This window comes from Rhinopithecus roxellana, chromosome 1 (genome assembly GCF_007565055.1).
Source record: "Rhinopithecus roxellana isolate Shanxi Qingling chromosome 1, ASM756505v1, whole genome shotgun sequence".
NCBI lineage: Eukaryota > Metazoa > Chordata > Mammalia > Primates > Cercopithecidae > Rhinopithecus > Rhinopithecus roxellana.
Window position 1 is genome coordinate 172,000,347 of NC_044549.1, and position 9,043 is coordinate 172,009,389.

The 9,043-nt window shown below is 38.2% G+C and overlaps 1 pseudogene; it reads right to left on the minus strand.

The window, feature by feature from the left end:
- Positions 1–629: 629 nt before the first annotated feature.
- LOC104665708 lies at positions 630–8,638 on the minus strand (annotated as a pseudogene).
- Between the last annotated feature and the right edge of the window lie 405 nt (positions 8,639–9,043).

Below are 9,043 nucleotides of genomic sequence, written 5' to 3' on the forward strand. Positions count from 1 at the left end.
CTGAAATTTTACAACAAATTTTAAATTGACTCCTGAGAGTGGTCATTTGGGGAAAATTTAATGTTATCCAGTGTATGATGAAATATTCAGCTTTCACAAAAACTGGATGTTTGGCTATTTTAAAATGGCTGTTCTTCACCATAAAACTACAAACAGACACTATCAAATAAATTGAGTGATAAGTATGTCTATTTACTAACATGAGCCAATTTGAACTTTAGTTTCGAGATCTAAAAATATCTTAATCCACATGCATTTAGTGACTATAAATTGAAGGCAGTATTCTTTTGACAACCAAGCTTCTTGAAAACTTGGCATTAATGTTTGCAAACATGAGCACTATTTTGAAATTAAAAATAGACTTTGGTTTGTTCTACATGTTTGTGACCCTGCAAAACATTACTTAAGGAAAAATATTCATGTGATTTTTCTCCTCTTATATTCTTATGACTTAAAAAATATAACCAGGTTTTTATCTAATATCAATCTCTTGGCAAAGGATCATATAAAGTTTTACCTGCTAAGAAGAATACTTCATTTGAAAGAGCATTACCACAAGCATTGGAGGGAGTTGACATGGTGAATTTGATTTTACAAGAACTAACAAAGCTGGGGAGCAAAGCATTGACTTAATTATAATCACTAGTCACACCGATGTGAGATTCCGAATCATTGGTCAGCCACAGTGATGCCACTTTGGCATCAAACTTGCCTGTTCCATCTTTATCAGTACATCTGGAAGTCTGACTTGAGTACCAGAAGCCAAAACACTCACAATGCTAATTTATGCCACCTTAATGGCCCATGTGTTCAGTAAATAAACTTGCTTTTTACATCTTGTCAAATCTTACTGAATAAACCTTTCATCGGAGGTTCTATATATCCCCAGGTGGGCTTGGAAACTTGAGAGAGGATTTTATTGTGTTGTATATTATGATAGTTGAACGATGATTCTATATGTTATTGTTACATTTGTTTTCATTAAAAACCCAAAGAACTACCCTTTGTATACCAGTAAACTACTATTTTTTCTTGAAAAAAGTAATAATAATAATAATTAAGGCAATTCACATAGTTTGTTTTATGCCAGTCTTCTAAGTCGTGTGATAATATCTCCCCAAACATCAATTTCTCACCCTACATGATACGTAATAAAATCCCCCATATGCCAATAATTTCCCCCACTATAAAATGAAGCTGCTTTCAATATTATTGACTTAGAAATGCAAAATATAGCACAGCTCATCTTGTCTGTGGTCCAGTGCTAAGTTAAACTTGCAGCTGTGAACAAATTAATATGTTTTTTTTTTTTTTTTTCGGGAATTCTTTAAGATGAACTTTTCAGTTTTAGTAAAAGAAAGACACTAGTGATATTTTTATGTGATGAAAGCTCTCTGGTTCCTTCAGCAGCTCTAGGAACATCCTTAGCCATTCTCTTATCCTCTCTCTTTGACAACATCAAAATTGTCCAGGTAAATGTAACATTTCCAGTGGTGTCAGGATACTGGTCTGTTTATGTCCTTATTCTTCACTTGGTTTGTGGAATCAAAATGATTGCTTATTTTCCTCTCTTCTGTAGATAATCCATAGACAATGTATTCAATTTGGTAAACGTTTTTTTCATCTTGGTTTAAGTTTGAAGGTTCTAAGGAAGAGTAATATTACAGCAAATTATGTATTCTATATGTTCTACTCCACTTGTTTGTAATATACTCCTGTTCTGAGAGTTATCGTTAACCTATATAACACAACTGTTCCAAGTGCCAAGTAAGAATTGTAGTGACTCACAGAACACATGTCCCATGACTATTTATCAAAAGTAATGTGTTGATTAAAGAAAAAAAAGTAAAATATTTTATTTTCATTCAATTCTGAATGATGCTTGTTCCATTATCCCTTCCTTCTCCCTTGTTAAACAAGGTAAACGTGTTCATACTTAAACTGACCACTTAGAGCATTTCAGTTAAATATAAGGCAGAAAAATAATATTACCCACAACTTTGAATCCTTGCGGTTGGCCTTTGCTAAAATAAAATTTTATTGAAGACAAGAGGTTGCAAGATGGTTGTGCGTGTTTCCATAAGGCTGAATTTTTTAAAAATTTTTAATTAGTTCCCAAATGTCTTTGAAAAAAGTGTTTTTAAAATGAGAATTTCTATAATTTATTTTCTATCACCTACTAAAGACACTGCTAGACTGATTAAGCCTGGTGGGTAGAGATGGATCCAACCTTGAACCTTTGGAAAAATCATTTATCAACATTTAAAATTCTATAAGCCCATAAAAACATGATAACACCAACACATGGAAAAGCAAATGTGTTGCAGTAAGTTCTCATTCATGTTCAAGAACAACAGGAGATGAAAAGTATGTGCACCAACTAAGGTTTTCTTTAACACTCTCTGAATATACAATGAATAATACACCAAAAATGAAAGGCTACAAATGGTATCGTATTGAAATACAAAGACATGAATATTCAGAGAAAACTATTGTAAAAAATATATTGTCCATACAGTATATATTTGCTGCCAAATTGAAAATTATCATTGCTAATTTTTTTCCCATCTATTCTGACAGGTCAAAATAATTTATCAGGCTCCTTAAGTGATAGGTTTAATTATATTTCAACTCAGAGGAGACGAACATGAAAGATATCAGTGGCATTTCTCTATGCCTACCATTTATTACCATAATCACATTTAAATCAATGTGAATCTTACATAAGTGAATAATAAAAGTTAGACCTTTTGACGTAATAATGATGCAACACAACTGTTGTCCTTGTATGCATTATAAAATGGAAAGTGGGACTGAATATTCCGCCTAACGCTACATGCTCACATCAATCTGCAACTGTGAAATTTTCCAGACACCAGAGCCCCACAGATTATAGGTTCCACCAATTTCCTGACTACTATGTGGTCAAATACTGGGTTCATCTATTTACAAAACCAGCCCTTTCCTCTACGTTAGTTCAAAACACGTTTCTGGTGTTGATACCAATTCTCCACCCCAGGGGGGAGCTATGTATGGATGAAATACCTTATTTCTAAAAGAAATCCAGTTCGTGTGTTCAAAACTTATTTCACTAGGAAAGAAGTAATGTATCAGCAAGTGCCGGGAACTTTCTCTACTGGTGTTCTAAGGCTGATGTCTTTAAATCTTAGCAAAAAGGAAAAGTAATAATAATACTAAAAAGAGGGGAAGAAAAAGGAAAAGTGGAAGAAAAAATGTTAGACATGATGTAACATTATAAAAACAACTTAAAATGCCCAAACATAACTCTAATAGGAGACTTAATGAACAGACTTTGTGGGGAAAACAGTAGTAAACTTTAAAGCCTCTGAAAGAATTATATGCCTAAGGGAAAAATAAACATTTGCTTCCAAAAATAAAATAAAATGAGAATTTCTGATTTTTCTTAAAAAGTTAAAACAAAAACATCTGAGAGCCCTGGTACTGAATTCCCACTAGGCATTTATTAGCTGCAGGACTAGCTAAATGAACTGTGACTGGCCCCTTTGGACTAAACAGAATTTTACAACTTTCTACAATCTACACTTGGAGGCCCCAGTCTTTGCTTTTTGACAGTCCCTGTAATCAGTTTGGTTTGCAACCCCCAGCATGGCTTATAGGTTCTTAGCCACCATGTACTCTTTTACTAACTAATCTTCAGGGTCTTCATCCATCTACCTTCTTTCCCAATGGGTTCCTCTTGTAATGTTTTTCATTATTTTGGATAGGCATTTTCAACAAGGGGAGACTTTTTTTTTTACAAACGACACCTTCAATAAAGGTTTTCTTTACCAGAATATGGCCTGTGACAAATTAATGAGTGTGTGTGGGATTTCTTACAGTTGACACCTAGGAAATATTTGATTTGGTTTATGCAGTGGGTGACTATATCAAGAAACAAATTCTGTCATTTTGTGTGTGTGTGTTTCTCTACAGGAAGGTTTGGCTTCTGCTAATAGCAGAAACTGGACTTTAGGAAGAAAGATCAAACATTTTTCATATGAAAACAAGTCCTTACCTATTTCATTCTCTTTTGAAGTTAGATGAAGAAAATTCAGAAATATTGTTTCTGAATATACATTTGCTAAATACATTCTGATTTTTTAGCGTGCCACTGACTCTCTCCCCCAAATACACGTAACCTGTCAGATTATCAGTTTGAAAAAGATCCATACAAAAGTATTTTATCAACTTTCAAAATAACCCCAATTTCCCCCCACATTTAGGAACAGCATTTAAAACATAGAATTATCCATCGCATGCTAAATATCTATCCTTTTCATCTGCCTATGCAATCAATAAACTGACTCAATTAACATTGATATTAGCATCTATACTTTTGAAATCACTAATTATCTAATAGCAAAGGTCTCTTTCATATTGTTTTGCTTAGAAATAAAAAATAGGGCTGTTCATAAGTTTCTGTTCGGTATTCCAAGCCAGAAAGCCCTTGCCACAGCTGGATATGGAAGCTTGAATAACATACAACTTCACATTTCTCAAAGTGTGTAATCCAGGCATTATGAATAATTTCTAGCCAAGTCCTAAGAAATTGTACATGATCTTTCTAAACATAGGCTGGGAATTGTTATGCCGAAGCAAAAATGAAGTGTCAGGTAAGGTCTGATTCTGGGGAAAACAATTAGAACATTACTGAATTACCCTCCTGTTAAAGAGCTCACCTTCACCTTCAAAAGCTAATTATCAGTTTACCATGTTTTATTCATTAATTAGAATTATTTTCTAGAGTGTCAGAGCATTTCAGGTGGGTTGGGTTATGATGGAAAAGACAATCATAGCCTCTGCAAGTTTGTGAGTTATTTAGTCAAAGATGCAGAACCTAAGGGAAGCAAAACAAGGTCTATTTTGGCCACTGTTTCTTTTCCTCTGGATTCCTTTTAGGTGAGAGGTAGGAGAGACAGGGCCAGAGTTGCCAGGGATGCTTGGTACAGATATGGCTCTGCCAGATTTATTTAGGAAAGCCTATTTTATGCTAACTCACTGCCATTGTATACTTAGGTATATTAGTTTCCTTGGGCTTCTGAAACAAATTACCATAAACTTTGTTGGCTTGAAACAACAAAAAATGTAGTCTCTCATGGTTCTAGAGGTGGGAAGCCAAAAATCAAAGTATTAGCAGGATTGGTTGTTTCTTAGGGGGTCAGAGGAAGACTGTTCCATGTCTCACTCCTCTGGTGGTTGCTGGCAATCCTTGGCATTCTGTGGCTTGTAGATATGCACTCCAGTCTCAGCCTTTGTCATTTATTGGGCTTGTTCCCTACGTGTCTTCATGTCTTTCATTTCTCTGCGTGTTTGTCTCTTCTCTTTTTCTTATAAGGACACCAGTCATATTGGATTTAGGATTCATCCTACTCAAGTGTGACCTCATCTTAACTAATTACATCTGCTAACACCCTATTTCCAAGTAAAGCCACATTCTCAGGTTCTTCTAGAGGTAAAACTTCAATATATGTTTTTGGGAGAATCAAATCAACCCACAACATCAGGCTTATCTCACCCTTCCTAGAGAACTCACATTCAATTTGTACCCTTCCCTTTAAGGAGATATTTGCTATCTTAATACTTTGCTAGTTGTGAACAAAACCAACATCATAAAGCCACCACTTTTACTGTTGAAATTTGAGGTGCAGGCAAGCAAAACAGGGCTCTGAAAACTATCTTTGTTCCTATTTTTTCTAAAAATGCTATACCTTGCTATCCACACCAAATTCCATTGTCTTAGGTTAGGTCCTCTAGAAGGAGAGCCCAAAATGGGCTTCTCAGCAAAGTTCTTCTTTTCTTTTCTTTTTTTTTTTTTTTTTTTTTTTTGAGACGGAGTCTCGCTCTGTCACCCAGGCTGGAGTGTAGTGGCCGGATCCTGGCTCACTGCAAGCTCTGCCTCCCGGGTTCACGCCATTCTCCTGCCTCAGCCTCCCGAGTAGCTGGGACTACAGGTGCCCGCCACCTCGCCCGGCTAGTTTTTTGTATTTTTTAGTAGAGACGGGGTTTCACCATGTTAGCCAGGATGGTCTCGATCTCCTGACCTTGTGGTCCACCCGTCTCGGCCTCCCAAAGTGCTGGGATTACAGGCTTGAGCCACCGCGCCCGGCCCTCAGCAAAGTTCTTTGTTACTGAAGGGGTCCTCACAGGGGGAAAGGGATAAAGGAAGTAGAACAGGATGAGATAAAAAACTTGAGGTCCAGTTTCAGACTAGTCTCATATGAAGCTCAAATATTTCTAGTACTTTTTAAAAATAGCATGTGATCATTAATACAATCCAAGGATAAGGTATGAAAAGAGACAGGTGCAATTAGAAGAAAAAAAAGAGATGCATAACATCAATTCTTAGTGCCATTGAAAGTTATGGGTCATTTTTAGATAGGCTGATTAGTCATTCTAGTTTGCCTGAAATACTTCCAATTTATGCCTGTTACACTGATGCAATCATTAATCATGCTCCATTTCAAGCTAAAAATTCTTTTATTTGTTTAATAAATTGTATGAGTTTAATCTCCTTTTTCAAACATATAAAATAAGTGGACTGAAACAAGAACTTTTTCCAGTAACACAATTTTTATAGTAATTTGTATTTAATAAAACACATTGCTTATGAGGGAATCTAATTGAGATGACATAAAATGTTGACCCTAGAAAAGTAATTGACATTTTAGATTACAAATAACATTACTGAATGTCTTGTTTCTCCGTCTGTCCATTCTTCATCCACCCATTTGTACATCCTTTATTAACATGCAGTTATAATGTACCCTATACTATATTGGATAGGAGAAGGAAGGGTAAATGAAACATACCCAGCAACACACTCTGTGCCAAATGCATATTTATTTATGTTTATTTATACATAATATTTTACTTATGGAGTACATGTGATATTTTGTTATGTGCATAGACTGTATAATCATCAAATCAAGGATTTGAGGCATCCATCACTTTGAGTATTTATTAATTCTGTGCATTGAGAATGATTCAAATCCTCTCTTCTAGAAATACTGAAATATACAATATGTTTTCTTAACTATAGTCACTCTACTTTGCAGTGGAAAGATAGGATTTATACTTTTTATCTAACTGTGTATTTGCATCTGTTAACCTACCTCTTCTCATCCTCCACTCACCCACCCAACATTCTTAGCTTCTCGTGTTTATGATTAACATTTTTAGCTCCCACACACAAGTAAGGACATGCAATATTTGTCTTTCTGTGCCTGGGTTATTTCACTTAAAATAGTGATATCCCCTTCCACCCTTGTTGCTGAAATACACGATTACATTCTTTTTTATAGCCAAATAGTACACCATTGTATACTACGTTTTTTCTTTATCTATTTGTTCATTGATGGACATTTATATGGATCCCATTTCTTTACCATTGAGAATAGAGCTGTGATAAACATGCTGGTACCGGTATCCCTTTGATATATTCACTGGTTTCTATTCCTTTGGATAGACCCTCAGTAGTGGGATTGCTGGTGAATATGGTAGCTGTATTTTTAGTTTTCTGATAAATCTCTATAATATTTTCCGTAATAGTTTTACTAATTTACATTCCTACCAACAGTGTATGAGTTCCCTTTTCTCCACACTTCACCAGTATCTATTGCTTTTTGTCTTTTTTTTTTTTTTTTTTTTTTTTTCAGTGAAGAGGTGGCTTTAACAAATATATTCTCCAGAAATCTCCAGAACCTTTGGTGCCACCACGATGTAAACACAACAGCTGAGTCCTCCGGGTAGGCTTCAGGTGCGATCTGCACAGATCGCGTGTGCGGGAGGCATGGAGTCAGAGGCGCTTCCTCAAATGCATCCCCTATCTCTGGCAGAACACACAGGCCCCAGGGCCCCGTGGACAGGGTTTGTCCCAGCGTATGCATGCCACTTTCTGGGGGGTGGTACCTCAGAGGCTGCCCGCAGCAGGAAGCCCACGAAGAAACCAGGGCCTCTTGTTCCACTCGTCAGAGACCCCAGAAGGAGCTAGAGGGCAGCATCAGAGCCTGCGGCCCAGGCAGGGGTGCCCAAGGGCACATCAGCTGCAGACCCTTGGCAAGGCCAGAAGATGGTGAGTGGAAAGCAGGGGGCCCGTGGAGAGACCCCGAGAAGGGGCCGTTTAGCTGGGAGTCCTGCATTTGCCGTTTGTGTTTCATCCGGCGATTTTGAAACCAGGTTTTTATCTGGAACTCTGAGAGTTGCATCTCCCTGGCCAGCCTCTTCCGCTCCAGAGCGTGCAGTTACTGGTGGTGCCGGAAGACGCCCTCCAAGGCGCGAACCTGCTCCCTGGTGAAGGCTGCGCGGACACTGGAGGCCCGCCCGGCGTATGGCTCCTTACTCAACCCAGCCACGGCCCTCTCCGGCGCAGGCAGATTTGAGGAGCTAGCCTCCTTGGTGCTGACGGAGATTTGAGCAGCTGGCCTCCTTGGTGCTGACGACGTGAGGGGTCTCCCGGGTGCCGAATGTCTGGCCAGGGCCAGGGAGGCTCCCCGGGGAGACGTCGGCAGGCCTGGGGGTGTGGGTCGGCCCTGAGCAGCTGCTCTGGGAGACCTAGTCCACCGAGCCAAAGCTTGGAGGGCTGCTGCCAGCCACGAAGTGGGGAGGAGGAGAGACGCATGGCGGTCAGGTGGGCCGGAGGGAAAGCCGGGCAGGGCTGGCCAGGCACAGGATCCAGCTCGCTTTTTGTCTTTTTAATAATAGCCATTTTAACTAGGATAAGATGATATGTAATCTTTAGTTTTGATTTGTATTTCCCTGATAAATAATGATGCTGATAATTTTTTCATAGACCTGTTGGCCATTTGTATGTATGTATTCTTTTGAGAATTGTCTATTCAAGTTCTTTCCCGCTTTTTTTATTTTTATTTTTTTTGAGACACAGTCTCACTCTGTCACCCAGGCTGGAATGCAGTAGCAGAATCTCGGCTCATTACAACCTCTGTCTCCCAGGTTCAAGCGATTCTCCTGCCTCAGCCTCCCAAGTAACTGGGATTACAGGTGTGTGCCACCATGCCTGGCTTAA